Genomic DNA, 16,820 nt, shown 5'->3' on the forward strand with positions numbered 1-16,820 from the left:
AATCAGAGTCAAAATAATCAGAAGAGGGAGAAGCTTTGAAATGTCAGTTTCATCAAGAAATACTACACCCTTCGCTCTCCCACTCCTCCCAGCTCAGGAACACTGCAGAGCTTGGCAGTGAAATGAATAAGCTGACCTTTACACAGTGAGTTAAACAGTGAGGGTCAGTCAGAGAACAGCACCCAGCATCTCATCCTCTGACATGTCACACAGAGCTCCTCTTTTCAATCAGTCAGTCCTTCATATCTTCACACTGAAAGACATACTTCTCCTCCCCTCTATTCCTCCTCCATGCCTTGTTCTGGTTCTCTCTCTCACTCCACTACATGCTCTTTATCCACACACACACACGCAGGCATTAACGAACATGCACAAACACATGCAAGCGGGCGCACGCACATACCCCCACCCTCACCTACCCACCCTCGGCTCACTCAAACACTCAATAACAATTTACAAGGGAAATTGTGGTTGGCTTGGCACCCTCACTCACACTCATATTCACAGCAAGTAAAAAATAAGCACCATAAAACGTTTGTGATCATTCCCTGAATGTTCAAATGTTCAAACAGGGCGTGAATCCTGACTGAAGGACAGGAACAGCTAGATTCCCCTGCAGGTAACGTGGTAGGAACTTCACAACTACCAATGTGAAACATATTACATGCTGCTGTGGACATACATGCTCTGCAGCAGAACACCTGAGCCTCTACCTCTCAATCTACACTCTCAGTGAGGCAGAATGTGATGGAAGAGAGGAGTGCAAATGTACACAGTTACAAATAGGAAGGAGGTCGCACAGACACACACGGATAGACAGAGAACATCCACACACACACACACACACACACGGATAGACAGAGACCATCCACACACACACACACGGATAGACAGAGAACATCCAAAAACACACACGGATAGACAGAGACCATCCACACACACACACACGGATAGACAGAGAACATCCAAAAACACACGGATAGACAGAGACCATCCACACACACACACACACGGATAGACAGAGAACATCCACACACACACACGGATAGACAGAGACCATCCACACACACACACGGATAGACAGAGACCATCCACACACACACACGGATAGACAGAGACCATCCACACACACACACGGATAGACAAATAACATCCACACACACACACACAGATAGACAGAGAACATCCACACACACAGACAGAGAACATCCACACACACACGGATAGACAGAGAACATCCACACACACACGGATAGACAGAGAACATCCACACACACACGGATAGACAGAGACCATCCACACACACGGCGACAGAGACCATCCACACACACACACGGATAGACAGAGAACATCCACACACACACACGGATAGACAGAGAACATCCACACACACACACACACGGATAGACAGAACATCCACACACACACACACACACAGATAGACAGAGAACATCCACACACGGAGACAGAGACCATCCACACACACGGATAGACAGAGACCATCCACACACACAGATAGACAGACACCATCCACACACACGGATAGACAGACACCATCCACACACACGGATAGACAGACACCATCCACACACGGATAGACAGAGACCATCCACACACACAGAGACAGAGACCATCCACACACACAGAGACAGAGACCATCCACACACACAGAGACAGAGACCATCCACACACACAGAGACAGAGAACATCCACACACACAGAGACAGAGAACATCCACACACACACAGAGACCATCCACACACGGAGACAGAGACCATCCACACACGGAGACAGAGACCATCCACACACGGAGACAGAGACCATCCACACACACGGAGACAGACCATCCACACACACAGACAGACAGAGAACATCCACACACAGACAGACAGAGAACATCCACACACAGACAGACAGAGAACATCCACACACACGGAGACAGAGAACATCCACACACAGACAGACAGAGAACATCCACACACAGACAGACAGAGAACATCCACACACAGACAGACAGAGAACATCCACACACAGACAGACAGAGAACATCCACACACAGACAGACAGAGAACATCCACACACAGACAGACAGAGAACATCCACACACAGATAGACAGAGAACATCCACACACAGATAGACAGAGAACATCCACACACAAATCGGTTCAACACACACAATGTATGGTAAACACAATATAGCAAGCAAACAAAAGGAGTATGTTACTGCAAAACCTGCAAATCCATCTATTGAATACCAAGCAGTTTCACTGGAGCTAGCTAGTTGACTGGGGGAGGGGATAGTTAGAACTACTGCATTTCATTGCCAACCCTGAACCCTTCTGGATAAAACATTTGCATTTCCTAGGGGGAAAAGAAACTGGTTTGACCCGTTTACCCTGTTGTCTGTTGGCTAATCATTTGCTTATCGCTTTCACCGAGATTCCTACAAGAGAGGGCTAGGTCATACTTAAACCAGCCCTGTTTCTTATGGATATTTTGAACAGTAGGTTGAGGTTCAAACACACACACACACACACTTTAACATTTAAATATTCTGACAGATGTAAAAAGAAGCAGAACCAGTTCTTTCTGTCCTCCATTCAGACCACTGACAAAACCAAGAAATAAGAATCAAACAAACAGCCATTCTTCTCAATGCTTCAGACAAAGCAAGAGAGCTACAGCGGCGTTTCCCTTATTCTGTAGCTTAGCCCTAGCCCAGTCCTGGAGTAGAAGACTGAAGCAGAGCCCTAGCCCAGTACTGGAGTAGAAGACTGAAGCAGAGCCCTAGCCCAGTACTGGAGTAGAAGACTGAAGCAGAGCCCTAGCCCAGTCCTGGAGTAGAAGACTGAAGCAGAGCCCTAGCCCAGTCCTGGAGTAGAAGACTGAAGCAGAGCCCTAGCCCAGTACCGGAGTAGAAGACTGAAGCAGAGCCCTAGCCCAGTACTGGAGTAGAAGACTGAAGCAGAGCCCTAGCCCAGTACTGGAGTAGAAGACTGAAGCAGAGCCCTAGCCCAGTCCTGGAGTAGAAGACTGAAGCAGAGCCCTAGCCCAGTACTGGAGTAGAAGACTGAAGCAGAGCCCTAGCCCAGTACTGGAGTAGAAGACTGAAGCAGAGCCCTAGCCCAGTACTGGAGTAGAAGACTGAAGCAGAGCCCTAGCCCAGTACTGGAGTAGAAGACTGAAGCAGAGCCCTAGCCCAGTACCGGAGTAGAAGACTGAAGCAGAGCCCTAGCCCAGTCCTGGAGTAGAAGGCTGAAGCAGAGCCCTAGCCCAGTCCTGGAGTAGAAGACTGAAGCAGAGCCCTAGCCCAGTACTGGAGTAGAAGACTGAAGCAGAGCCCTAGCCCAGTCCTGGAGTAGAAGACTGAAGCAGAGCCCTAGCCCAGTACTGGAGTAGAAGACTGAAGCAGAGCCCTAGCCCAGTACTGGAGTAGAAGACTGAAGCAGAGCCCTAGCCCAGTACTGGAGTAGAAGACTGAAGCAGAGCCCTAGCCCAGTACTGGAGTAGAAGACTGAAGCAGAGCCCTAGCCCAGTACTGGAGTAGAAGACTGAAGCAGAGCCCTAGCCCAGTCCTGGAGTAGAAGACTGAAGCAGAGCCCTAGCCCAGTACTGGAGTAGAAGACTGAAGCAGAGCCCTAGCCCAGTACTGGAGTAGAAGACTGAAGCAGAGCCCTAGCCCAGTCCTGGAGTAGAAGACTGAAGCAGAGCCCTAGCCCAGTCCTGGAGTAGAAGACTGAAGCAGAGCCCTAGCCCAGTACTGGATTAGAAGATGCCCTGCCCTCTTTTCATTCTCAGGGCACCTCCTCTCCTCCTCCACCAGCAGGCCTACATCATTCCTTTGGGTGTTTGTGTAGTGTCCCTTAGTTACCTCTGAAGAGACCTGGCCAGGTCAGCAGCAGCAGAAAGGCAGCTCAGAGAGTTAAAAGCCTGCCCGGTCCTACTCATAGGTATAAGGCCATCAATAATTCACCGTCATCGGGAAGCATTATCTAACAGCCTGATAAAATATTTAAAATGGTGGGTGACAACACAGAAACAGTGAAGAAGTGCTCCATAAGAGGACGAAAGAGAAGGACACTGCAGGTGGCGACAGAGGGAGGGAGTTCGCAACAGATGTGACGTTGCTGCGGCAACTGAAGTGGGAGAAGAAGTCTCCCTTCCAAAGGTATTCTTATGTGTTAGCTTAGCTAGCTAGTCTACTCCTCTGAGGCCGATTTAACCATTACACATCAAGTACAGAATCTGCCTTGCTTAATATAGGCACAGACAGTGAAGGTACTCTAATGTGTCAGCTAGCTATAGCCTGGTTTAAGCAGATGGAATGCTACACAGAATTCCATCTGGTTTAACCAGGCTAAGCTAGCTACCCCTCGGAGGTGTAAATAAATTATACTAAATAAACGGCACAGTAAGTGAATGAACAATCAACCCCCTGCATTGCTGTCTCTTTCATTTTTCACCATAACAGTGGAAGTACAGGCTCTATGCAACAGTGGGCGTACGGGCTCTATGCAACAGTGGGCGTACGGGCTCTATGCAACAGTGGGCGTACGGGCTCTATGCAACAGTGGGCGTACGGGCTCTATGCAACAGTGGACGTACGGGCTCTATGCAACAGTGGGCGTACGGGCTCTATGCAACAGTGGGCGTACGGGCTCTATGCAACAGTGGACGTACGGGCTCTATGCAACAGTGGACGTACGGGCTCTATGCAACAGTGGACGTACGGGCTCTATGTAACAGTGGACGTACGGGCTCTATGTAACAGTGGACGTACAGGCTCTATGTAAGCGCAGGTGAAAGCATTTACTGGCCTGTACTAACAAATAGGCCTTTCTCAATGACAGAGAAATCCTTCCAAGCCTAGATCAATTACACCCAAGCTCGGCTGTAATTAAATTGTCCTAACAAAGGTCCTGGAACGCAGGACACAAACCTGCACGCTGAAAATAAGCCCTGTTCAATCTACAGCACTATCTAAAAGCATTGGAAAGGGTTTGAGTTTTAGATTCAGCTCAGGTTTCCTGTCGGCACATTGAATGGTATGCTAAACTTCAAGGACATTTTTTCATGTTTCTTCGTGTACACAAACAGTTACATATCAGGATATTATTTTTGACAATATATCGTATCTTTCTGACAATATCACAATATTATTTTGCGCTAGTTGTCTGTACCGGCACCATTTTGCCTTCATTGCTTGTCTCCAGTCATCTTTTTAAACAGGGGGCCAATTTGTTTTCAGCACTTTTATTTCTGACTGATCAAAACGTGTTTTCTCATTGGTCTCTCTTGTCCCTCTGCAGCAGACATGTGTTGAGCAATATGTTTGGAACATTGAATTGCAATAAAATCACAGTGTAAAATCACAATACATATAGAATCATCAGAATCACAATACATATAGAATCATCAGAATCACAATACATATAGAATCATCAGAATCACAATACATATAGAATCAGAATCACAATACATATAGAATCATCAGAATCGCAATACATATAGAATCATCAGAATCACAATACATATAGAATCATCAGAATCACAATACATATAGAATCATCAGAATCACAATACATATAGAATCATCAGAATCACAATACATATAGAATCATCAGAATCACAATACATATAGAATCATCAGAATCACAATACATATAGAATCATCAGAATCACAATACATATAGAATCGTCAGAATCACAATACATATAGAATCGTCAGAATCACAATACATATAGAATCGTCAGAATCACAATACATATAGAATCATCAGAATCACAATACATATAGAATCATCAGAATCACAATACATATAGAATCATCAGAATCACAATACATATAGAATCGTCAGAATCACAATACATATAGAATCATCAGAATCACAATACATATAGAATCGTCAGAATCACAATACATATAGAATCGTCAGAATCACAATACATATCAGAATCGTCAGAATCACAAAACATAAAGTATCAGCACCTAAGTATCATGACAATATGTTATTGTGAGGTCCCTGGCAATTGCCAGCCCTATAGGATAGGGTTAGACATGGCACATCATATGCAATAAGTCCATGAGCCACAAAGCCAGTTTACAATCACATGAAATGCTATATTTAAAATCGGCCTATTGCCCCAAAATCATTTGCACTTATTTTTTTTCCCTTTCCCATTACTCTAGCTGTCAACAAATAATTATTTGTTTCCTTTAACATGTTTGATAGTAGTTGTGTTTAGCAGAGAGAAGACAGGCTGCTTAGGACTCTCTAATTAAAATCCCTCTCTCTCTTTTTGAAGGGGGGAGGGGGGGGTGGATGCTGTCTCTCTGAAAGCATTGTTTTTGGGTGGAAAACAGTCTCTTTGAAAAATGTCAATATCAGTCTTCTGATGAAGAAAAAGAATCCCGCCAAATGCCAGCAATATCGTGGGAGGTGACATTTATGTTTGGGACTTAGACAATGCACACACAAAGTAAATAAGCTTTCACTCAACCTACAGAGGACACAAATGTGGTTTCTACTATTATGCAATGTGTGAGCAAAGCACAACAATTAAAATAACATAAAAAAACATCATTCTCAACAAACTAACCCCAAATATCATTCTAGCTGAATTTGGATTAAGGTGGTGTGTCGTTGAACAGAAAGACCCTGGAGCCTGTTAAAATATTCTTGTCCGACAGCTATTTGCTCAAGTCCTTCTCTGAAATCATTTTACAGATGAATTCAGTCTATCACGAGTACAGGCCCCAGAGATTCATTCAATGGCACAACATTGGTTTGATTGATGGAGTGTGAATGGCTATCTGAGATAAGTAGATTCTTTGTCTTACTCGCCAATGCAAATATTAAAATAACAAACCTTGATGTGATGGGAGAAGTGATTGATATAGACATACATTTTCATATAAAAAAAAAGAGAGACAAACAGACTAATCTACAGCTATGAGACTCGTTAAAGCCTGAGAGGATGTACGGTAGTCCTTGGAGAAGACACTAGAGGTCGACCGATTAAATCGGAATGGCCGATTAATTAGGGCCGATTTAAAGTTTTCATAACAAATCGGAAATCGGTAATTTTGGATGCCGATTTATTTAATCTTTATGAAACGAGGCAAGTCAGTTAAGAACATATTCTTACTTTCAATGACGGCCTAGGAACGGTGGGTTAACTGCCTTGTTCAGGGGCAGAACGACAGATTTTTACCTTGTCAGCTCAGGGATTCAATCTTGCAACCTTACGGTTAACTAGTCCAATGCTCTAACCACCTGCCTCACAAGGAGCCCGCCTGTTACGCGAATTCAGTAAGAAGCCAAGGTAAGTTGCTAGCTAGCATTAAACGTAATCAATCATAATCACTAGTTATAACTACACATGGTTGATGATATTACTAGTTTATCTTGCGTGTCCTGCGTTGAATTTAATCGATGCGGTGCACATTCGCGAAAAAGGACTGTCATTGCTCCAACGTGTACCTAAGCATAAACACCCATGCTTTCTTAAAATCAATACACAGACATATATATTTTTAAACCTGCATATTTAGCTAAAAGAAATCCAGGTTAGCAGGCAATATTAACCAGGTGAAATTGTGTCACTTCTCTTGCGTTCATTGCACGCAGAGTCATGGTATATGCAACAGTTTGGGCTGCCTGGCTCATTGCGAACTAATTTGCCAGAATTTTACGTAATTATGACATAACATTGAAGGTTGTGGAATGTAACAGGAATATTTAGATTTATGGATGCCACCCGTTAGATAAAATACGGAACGGTTCTGTATTTCACTGAAAGAATAAATGTCTTGTTTTCGAGATGATAGTTTCCGGATTCTACCATATTAATGACCGAAGGCTCGCATTTCTGTGTGTTATTATGTTATAATTAAGTCTATGATTTGATAGAGCAGTCTGACAGTGATGGTAGGCAGCAGCAGGCTCATAAGCATTCATTCCAACAGCACTTTCGTGAGTTTTGCCAGCAGCTCTGCTGTTTATGACTTCAAGCCTATCAACTCCTGAGATTAGGCTGGTGTAACGATGTGATGTAAAATGGCTAGCTAGTTAGCGGGGTGTGTGCTAATAGCGTTTCAAACGTCACTCGCTCTGAGACTTGGAGTAGTTGTTCCCGTTGCTCTGCATGGGTAACGCTGCTTCGAGGGTGGCTGTTGTCGTTGTGTTCCTGGTTTGAGCCCAGGTAGGAGCGAGGAAAGGGGCAGAAGCTATACTGTTACACTGGCAATATTAAAGTGCCTATAAGAACATCTAATAGTCAAAGGTTAATGAAATACAAATGGTAGAGGGAAATAGTCCTATAATAACTACAACCTAAAACTTCTTACCTGGGAATATTGAAGACTCATGTTAAAAGGAACCACCAGCTTTCATATGTTCTCATGTTCTGAGCAAGGAACTTAAACATTAGCTTTCTTACATGGCACATATTGCACTTCTTCTCCAACACTTTGTTTTTGCATTATTTAAACCAAATTGAACATGTTTCATTAGTTATTTGAGGCAAAATAGATTTTATTGATGTATTATATTAAGTTAAAATAAGTGTTCATTCAGTATTGTTGTAACTGTCATTATTACAAATACATTTTAAAAACCGGCCGATTAATCGGTATCGGCTTTTTTTGTCCTCCAATAATCGGTATCGGCGTTGAAAAAACATAATCAGTCGACCTCTAGAAGACACATTCATCTCCAGTCCACTCAAACAATATTTCAAAAAGGAAAGAGAAACATGACTCCAATAGTGTGGAACCTGTATATTCCAAACTTGCCATTTCTAGAAATCATGGAAGGCAGCAAAAAAATATTCATAGCAAGCCTCAGATCTGCCTCAGCGTGATCCACCCTACCAAGACAAAAGCATAGCACCTGAGCGCTATAAGCTCCACACTTCCTGTGACCTGAAGGTATAGAAGACCACCAAATAAAGCACATAATCGGTCTACTCCCCTGAGACAGTTCCAGAGCAGTGTCCCCTTACGCTAATGCCCTCCAGTCCAGTGGTGGTAGAGCGTCACAGAGCATCTCTGAGGGCGGTCCAGACAACTCACAGGTCATTGCTAATCTCCTGATAGATGAAGCCTAAGGACCCCCGGCCATCCATCACACCCCTGCGACACGTCTCCCACTGGGCCAGCTTTACACACTCCAAAGAGTTAAACACGGACCCAAAAGACCCAAAGATCATCCATCACTCAAAAAACTAGCAGCCCCTCCGCTCCCTTCCAGACGATGTGGGCTTTAACAACACCAAGGGGGCTTGCTTTCTTAACAGAAGGAAAACCGTTCTGTGTTGTAGGGGCTATGGAGGGTAGGCAGGGAGGGAGATGTTTGGTGAGAACATATCTAGGGCTGCTCTGCTCTATAGCTCAGCTCCAGGGCCTCTGTTGATCATTAAACATCCATTTGAGAAGCAGTGGGGGAAAGTTAACTGTCATTTAAAGCACAGAGGGTGGTGAGGGAGATTTTTTACCCCTTAGAAATACCAAAGGCATACATTAATCGAGCGGGTCAGCTAACACAACCTAACACAATGTCATTTGTTCCAGTCTCCATCCATTTATCTCAGTTGCTATAAAAAAGAGGAAGACGGATGAAAAAGCTACAATGAACATTTACAATTAACTACCAAATCAAACAAACTCATCACCCTCCTCTTCCTCCTTACGTATCCCTCTTTCCTTCTCTTCCTCCCATTCTCTCCTTCTCCATCTGTTTGTTCCTAACTTTTGACAGTGAGCGTGTCAGAAAACAGAAAAAGACAGCTGTCAAACCGGCCCCTTGTGATTGAGGATGGCAGGTGAGCTTCTCTCTCTCCCTCTGTGTCTTCTCTCTCTCTTTCTCTGATGCGATTGTGCGTGAGCACAGGAAGCAGGCATCTCTTTTCATTATGTGTCATCTGGGTTGTGGCGGGCCGTAGCGGGCAGAGGAGAGCTGCGTTCACTTTATTACCAAAAGGCAGGATGATCAGGGCCACTAACCCTTGGGAGAACGCTACCCCTGGCATTTACATCCACCGCCTGTGGGGCTTTTGTCCCAAATGGCTCCCTATTCCCTATATAGTGCACTACATCTGACCAGAGCCCTGGCCAAAAGCAGTACACTATATAAGGAATCGGGTGCCAACAGACCATCACCATTGACCTGTCCTGTAGGCCGGCCCCCTGCGTTACAGCAACCTGGGCTTCAACTAATGGATGTGAGCGATGTACATTTCAGAAGAAATAGAAACAAAATGAAAAGAATGAGGGAGGGAAGAGGCTTTTCCTCTTTCTTGACATAAATTGTCATCCGTTTGTAAGGAAGGAATGGTTTGTGTGTGTGTCCATCTGTTTGATTCCTCACGGTTTCATTGTGTTCGACATCCCTATTAGGCGATGTTTGACAAGACATTAAAGGAAATAAATCTAAATAAACTCAGCAAGGCTACACTCAGCAAGGCATTCTTTCACAGCAGAGCAACAGCTGCATTGCATAGAAAATAAACAATCTTTATGACAGAAAAACAAAAGGCCCTTGGTTGCTCAAAACAGTGCTTCCCACAAAGCTTTCGAAGAGGCCTCCAGAAATCTAGTTGGATTTTGTAAATAACCAATAACTCAAATAGAAGTTCAAGAAAATGGCTTAATCCATTGATCTTTTTGCTTATTATTTTACAATACTATAATTACACAAGATGCTACTTGAAGCATGTAGGCCTATTGTGTAGTTTCTTCTTGAGTTATCTTTATAAAAGAGCTGGTTTTCATGGTCATATCAAGTATAGGCCTAGTGTATACTTTTAATGTGAGAGACAATAGCAAACAAAAAGTGTGCTGTAAAGATTTTAATTTTAGATCCTATAATTATTTTATTTTTTTATGTCAGAAAATAAATAAATACAAGTCAGCGTATTTAAATAAGCTCCCACCAAAACCCCCAAGTGGACACTACTCACACTGCAACAAGCACTTTTCACATTTCTCTACTTACACACCTTTCAAACCAAGACGTTTTCCTGCAAAAAACAGCATCCAGACAACCTTTTGACGACATTTCTTTATATATAAAAAGGTATTGCCGGCGACAAAGCCTCTACGCTGCTTTTAGACAAGCGTGGAGACTCGTCTTGATATATCAATCCATGTCAGATTTTATTTTCACTGAATCTCCATTTGGATATTAGTTAGGCTGCAATTAGGCTGTAGAAATGTTAGCTAAGTTGAGGTGAATGCTGCTCATGATCATCTAGTCCATTTGGCTCATTTAAAAATAAATAATAATATTGCCAGCACGTTATGTAGTTTAACAAGTGGATTGTTTTGCTCTTCACTTGCAAGTCACTTAATAGTCGAGGCCTAGTCCCTACCAAAAGCTTGTGATGGGTCTTAATCAATCAATGGGATTTTGTTTCACTGAATCTCCATTTGAACATTTGGTTAAGTCTCTGGCTGGGTAAATAAGGGGAGGTAATTCAGCTGGTTAGTCATTTGTTCATCGATCACTGAATAAGAAATATTTAGCATGCAATAATGTAGCTTAAATCAAGTGTAGGTTTCATTTTTTGCTGGATCGCATTCAGGGCAACTCAAATAGCCTGCGGAGGTTGTGAAATATGAACACGAGACTCACATGCTTTTGAAAATATACATTGCTATTATTTTCTATTGGTATCATGATGACAATACCCTCAATGTAGGATCCTATTCCTGCTCCCTAACGAAGCGGAGTGAGGGTAGGAAAGAGATGAAACCTGGATCTAAAAAGCATAGGCTTGCCTTGGGGCTCTGTTTTAAAAATATTACTTTTTATATGACATCAGTTCCACACGTTGCCATGTGTGCAAAATATTATTCAAATGTATTTCTATTTCTCTCATTATAATTCTTAACCTTCTATAAAATATGTGTGTTGACTGTGATAAGGGTCTTGTCTGTTTAATTAACAAAATAACTTTTGATATCATGTACATGGCTCTACCATGTAGCATATAGGCTGCACAGACCAGCAACATAATTGAACTCAAAATATGCCATTCTATTCTTTTGAAAATAGATTTTATTAGTCTTATAGTGTTTCTTACAACCTGTCCAAAACAAATGAATAATGGATTTCTTTGTGATGGTGTATATTCAATGGATTTTTTCAAATAGACGTCCACCCACATCAGCCCACGTCTGCTCCCACTCCAAAATGTGCCGGCATGTGCACTGGAGATAGAAACAACTTATCCCGGCAAGAATGTGGTAAAATTGGACTGTATGAATTGGACTCTTAAAAAAAACATTGCCTACATTTTTTTTTTACAGGCAACATACTGTAAAGTCTGTCTGTAAAGGGTATTACTTTGGGGATTTTGGTTTGAATTATGGCAGCCTACCAACTCTTGTCAATCCCAACTAAATCTGCATTTGCAATCCAACATAAGCACTCTCTCACACAAACACATACGCACAGAATATTGATGCTGCATTAAATAACTGGCAAAAAAAACATTTACAGTGGTCTGCAATGAACAGCATTCCTATTATATAGCCCAGCAGCACCCTTCCCCTCTCAGGACAAAACTGGTTGGGGGATGGGGGCTGGTAACTCAAGTTCTCTCCATTGAAATGCAGCCACTTTGATATGTAAATCGACAGTTACAACAACACAAAAATGCTAGAAATCACACTAGCATAGGCCTACATTGAAGCCATTTGCACCCGAGCTGATGTGAGATGAGATGGCACTTCCCCTGGAGACCCCGGGCTTCAACAAATGGACCAACCCGCAGAAAGAGCATCTGGGGCAGGGGAGTGGGGGCATGGGAGGGACAACGGAACATTTGTCCCAATGAATTCCCCAAGCCCATCCCAACACTGACATGAAATGAATGAAAGTTACTCCTCCGGTTCCTAGACAGGTATTTAAAACAAATGAGTTATGATTTAGATTTTACCATCACTTGTAAAAAAATAAAATAAAAAAAACACACCTTTATTTAACTAGGCAAGTCAGTTAAGAACAAATTCTTATTTACAATGATGGCCTACCCCGGCCAAACCCTAACCGGGACTACGCTGGGCCAATTGTGCGCCGCCCTATGGTCCTAGTTGTGCAATACAGCCTGGAATCAAACCAGGGTCTGTAGTCTGTAGCCGTAGACCGCTGCGCAACTCAGGAGCCTATAGGCCCTACCAGCAGCCGATTTTCTCCAATAACCTTGTTAAAAATGCTTAGATTTTCTCAACTGCATTTCCAATCCTGATTTGACCTAGTTAAATAGACTACATCACCAGCATAGAAAATGGAATGGGCCAACACACAACATTACCCTCCTGTAGTGAGTTGAGTGGTGTGTCTACAGGTAAGGTATACTGCCTCACCTCTGTGATATATAGGCTAGCTAGAGCTAGACTAATCACTAATGAACTTATAATGACTGGTCAAGCTCTTTGCCAGATGTATGCTCCGCTTGGAATCCTATGCTATTTGCTTATTGCTTCCCATAGAGCCCAATATGCTTGTTAGGGTGCTTGCTTTGGCATTTGGCCTCGTTTATGTTGACTTATGATGATGATTCATAAACGGAATCCTCCATGAAAGATGATGAGGACTTTATATTCTCCCTTCTCTTATTAGATGGCCTGCCCTGCTCTAAAAGACGAGCTAATCTATGGAATTAGTGCACGGTAACTGTGTGAGGACTGATTTAATACAAGTCTACACATTTTGTCATGAGGCTAGGACAGAATGTTGCAGTTTTAAAGCTTATTTCCTGCTATTCTACACTTTTACCATGGGGCAGAGAAAGAAAATGTGCTGTTTTATAGCTTCTCATGCTTTTGTTCACAGTTTGCCATGAGGCTGAGATAGAATTCTGCAGTTTTAATGCTAATTTCCTGGAATTCTACACATTTTGCTACCATATGCTATCTGGGGGTTTTGTTGTGCGTGTGTCCCATCACACATGGCTGACTTAGATATCTGTGAATTATACATGTTCAGTGAAATGATCTCATTTTACAGCCGCAGAATGGAGAGGAAGATGAAGACAGCAACTGACTTGCAGCTACTTAGGTCGTTGTGTCCTCGAGATTAGGCTATGGCTAATGGGGTAATGGGAGATGTTACATTTATTTGACAGTCTATTGCTCCACTTCTGTACTTGATAGCGTGTTACCTAGACAAAGAATTTGCCAAACCACCCTACTGCACATACATTTTTATTTTATTCCTAATCCAACATGACTATGCTACTTGTCTCTTTTACAGTGCTAACCCAAAACCTAATCTACACAGGTGACATCTAGACTAATTACCAAAGCCAGGTCAACAACGCTTCATTCAGAGACCAACAGAATAAAACCTATAATAACATATTTCAGGTAGTAGGCCTAGCCCTCAATCCATCCATTATAGCCTAACTAGATTTTTAAAAGCACAGTAGTTTGAATAAACCAAATTCACTGAATTCAGAGCAACGATGGCCGCCGAAGAAGTCCACATCTGGATAAACCTCATGCAACTTTTCCAATATCCCAAGGCCCAGAATCGCTTAATGTAAGAACCACTGATGTCTGTTAAAATGCAATTATTTCAGGTTGTAAAATATTTAGGCTGGTATACCAAGATGTAGCAGATATACCTAATTTTCACAGATTGCTTGGCATTGACATCACAACTATAGACCAATCTGTAAGTGTTCTTAAAATGGAGTGAAATTCGGTAAAATGTCCGTTAGTGACCGCAACGATATCGTTAGGAATGAAGTGTATTTTCTCAACTCAGCCTAAAAAAAAAAAACACCGACACCCTCATCGCAAGTAACCTAACTAGCACCCAGACGGCAGGACGGCGTGTTAGACCAATGTTGGAATACTCACATTTGGGGGCGAATAGTCCTAAATGGTGATTGACAAATATTGCAGTTCGGCACCGAAGTAACACAGAGAGAGTGGTTACCCCTTCAGCAGGCTATAGGCCACCCTCAAACTCGGTATAAGCAGCGGGCAACACAAAGACGTCCGTGGTTCCGATGCATGCTCCCCTTACGAGGGACAGATCGTGTTGTTTCTTGTGGCAGGTATCTCTCTCTCTCCATGTCCATGCGCCCCCAAGGACCTGACGAACTCTTCCATAGCGAGCTGATGTTCGGAACTATTAGGCCTAATCAATAGGTTTCTTCCATATCCCTCTCTCACGCATCCACATTTTCCTTTCGAGTGGACGCAATGAATTCAACAACTGCACGGCTGTAATTTTAGGCTATAGTAAACGATGCGAATGAGAAGCAAATCAGCTCATATCCTAAAACAAATGCAGGGAGTAGTCTTCCACGATGATGTCAATGTATTCTGAAAGTCGCCTAAAACAATGCTGAAACATTCTAGAATGAGACTTCAGTTCGGGGGTCTCAGGTCGGGCTTGTGCTCCAGTCAATCTCTTCCCTCCTCTATCTACACACCGCTGAGCCAGAGCCAGTCGAACTCCCCATACAAACAAGAGAAGAAACCGTGAGCCGGTTCTCTGCTCTGCAGCAGCTGGCTTTCAATGGGCCAGCCTAAAACCTGGCGTGGATCTGGCAGAAGGCAGGGACTGGTGATCTTAGCAGTTCTGTATAGGACCTGCCTGTACACTAGAAGGAATATGGCCCCCAAAGGATGTGATGGACCTGGTGCCTGGATTTTGATAGTGATAATATTATTAAAAAATATATATTTTTCACCTTTATTTAACCAGGTAGGCCAGTCGAGAACTCATTTACAACTGCGACCTGGCCAAGATAAAGCAAAGCAGTGCGACAAAAACAACAACACAGAGTTACACATGGGATAGACAAACATACAGTCGATAACACAATATAAAAAAATCTGTATACAGTGTGTGCAAATAATAGGCACAGTCAAATACATATTTCTAAATTCCTCTAAACACAGTGTTTCATATAGGGCTCTGTTAAATATGTAATTCCTTGCAAAGTGGGCTATTGTTGCACTCAGTATCAGCTAATAGCTTACAGAAGTTGTCACTACTAAAGACAAACTATAAAAGGGAAAAGGCAGCTATGTTATTACATGATTAATCCCAACTGGACCTGATGAATAATCTGGACAGAGGGGGGAAAGCCACACCGGGAAGGTAATAAGATTATGTGGGGCCACTGCTGATGGAAAAACATAAGCAATCCACCCAGCACATGAAGCCATAACATCTAAACACATCCAACTTAAACACAAACCAAACAGCATCCCTCTAGTAATCCCCGGGCCAATAGGAACTGTTTGTCTACCTGTTTATATAGTTTTCCCAGCTGTGTCTGTATGCCCTGTCAACATGACCACAATGTCACTGCTGTGCATAACTCCCAAAGCAAGTCCTCTGATGACAACATGTCATATTGGATTACAGGCAAGAAATTGTAATTTCCTGTTGTTTTATTATAGCCTTGTTATGTGGGAACATCAAATGTGAACTGTATATGTCTTGTCGTCGTTATAGACAACAATGGATGCACTGGAGGGCAAAATTATATCCGTCAACTGGATTGAGCTCAACAGGTTTATGGTAATTCTTTTCAGTTTCCCAGAATTCCCAGGCTGTTTCCCTTTGAACATAATATCACACTATTATTAATACCAGTGTCAGTTTCTGGACCATTACTTTCCACTATTTATAGAAGTAATCTTTGTTTAAACATTGTGAAATGAAATAACAGAATTACAGACTCTGTTACTAGTGCATGTTGACACAGAATACATTATTACCCCTCAAAAAATGGAGTCTACTTTCTAACAAAAAAAAAAAAAAAAAAAAACACAACAGCAAAGTTTG

The 16,820-nt window shown here is 42.6% G+C and overlaps 1 protein-coding gene across 13 annotated transcripts in view; it reads right to left on the reverse strand.

The window, feature by feature from the left end:
* The window catches only part of LOC110530452 (adhesion G protein-coupled receptor L2), a 138,922-nt gene extending 123,390 nt beyond the window's left edge, over positions 1-15,532 (reverse strand). For 6 of the 13 annotated variants that reach the window (XM_036986075.1, XM_036986073.1, XM_036986074.1 and 3 more), the window contains exon 1: positions 14,873-15,531. The gene's annotated coding sequence lies outside the window, so the exon portion shown is untranslated. Of the gene's footprint in view, positions 1-14,872 lie in introns of all 13 variants that reach the window. The other 7 variants (XR_005052938.1, XR_005052939.1, XM_036986077.1 and 4 more) reach the window with 2 other exon arrangements.
* Between the last annotated feature and the right edge of the window lie 1,288 nt (positions 15,533-16,820).

This window comes from Oncorhynchus mykiss, chromosome 8 (assembly GCF_013265735.2).
Source record: "Oncorhynchus mykiss isolate Arlee chromosome 8, USDA_OmykA_1.1, whole genome shotgun sequence".
NCBI lineage: Eukaryota > Metazoa > Chordata > Actinopteri > Salmoniformes > Salmonidae > Oncorhynchus > Oncorhynchus mykiss.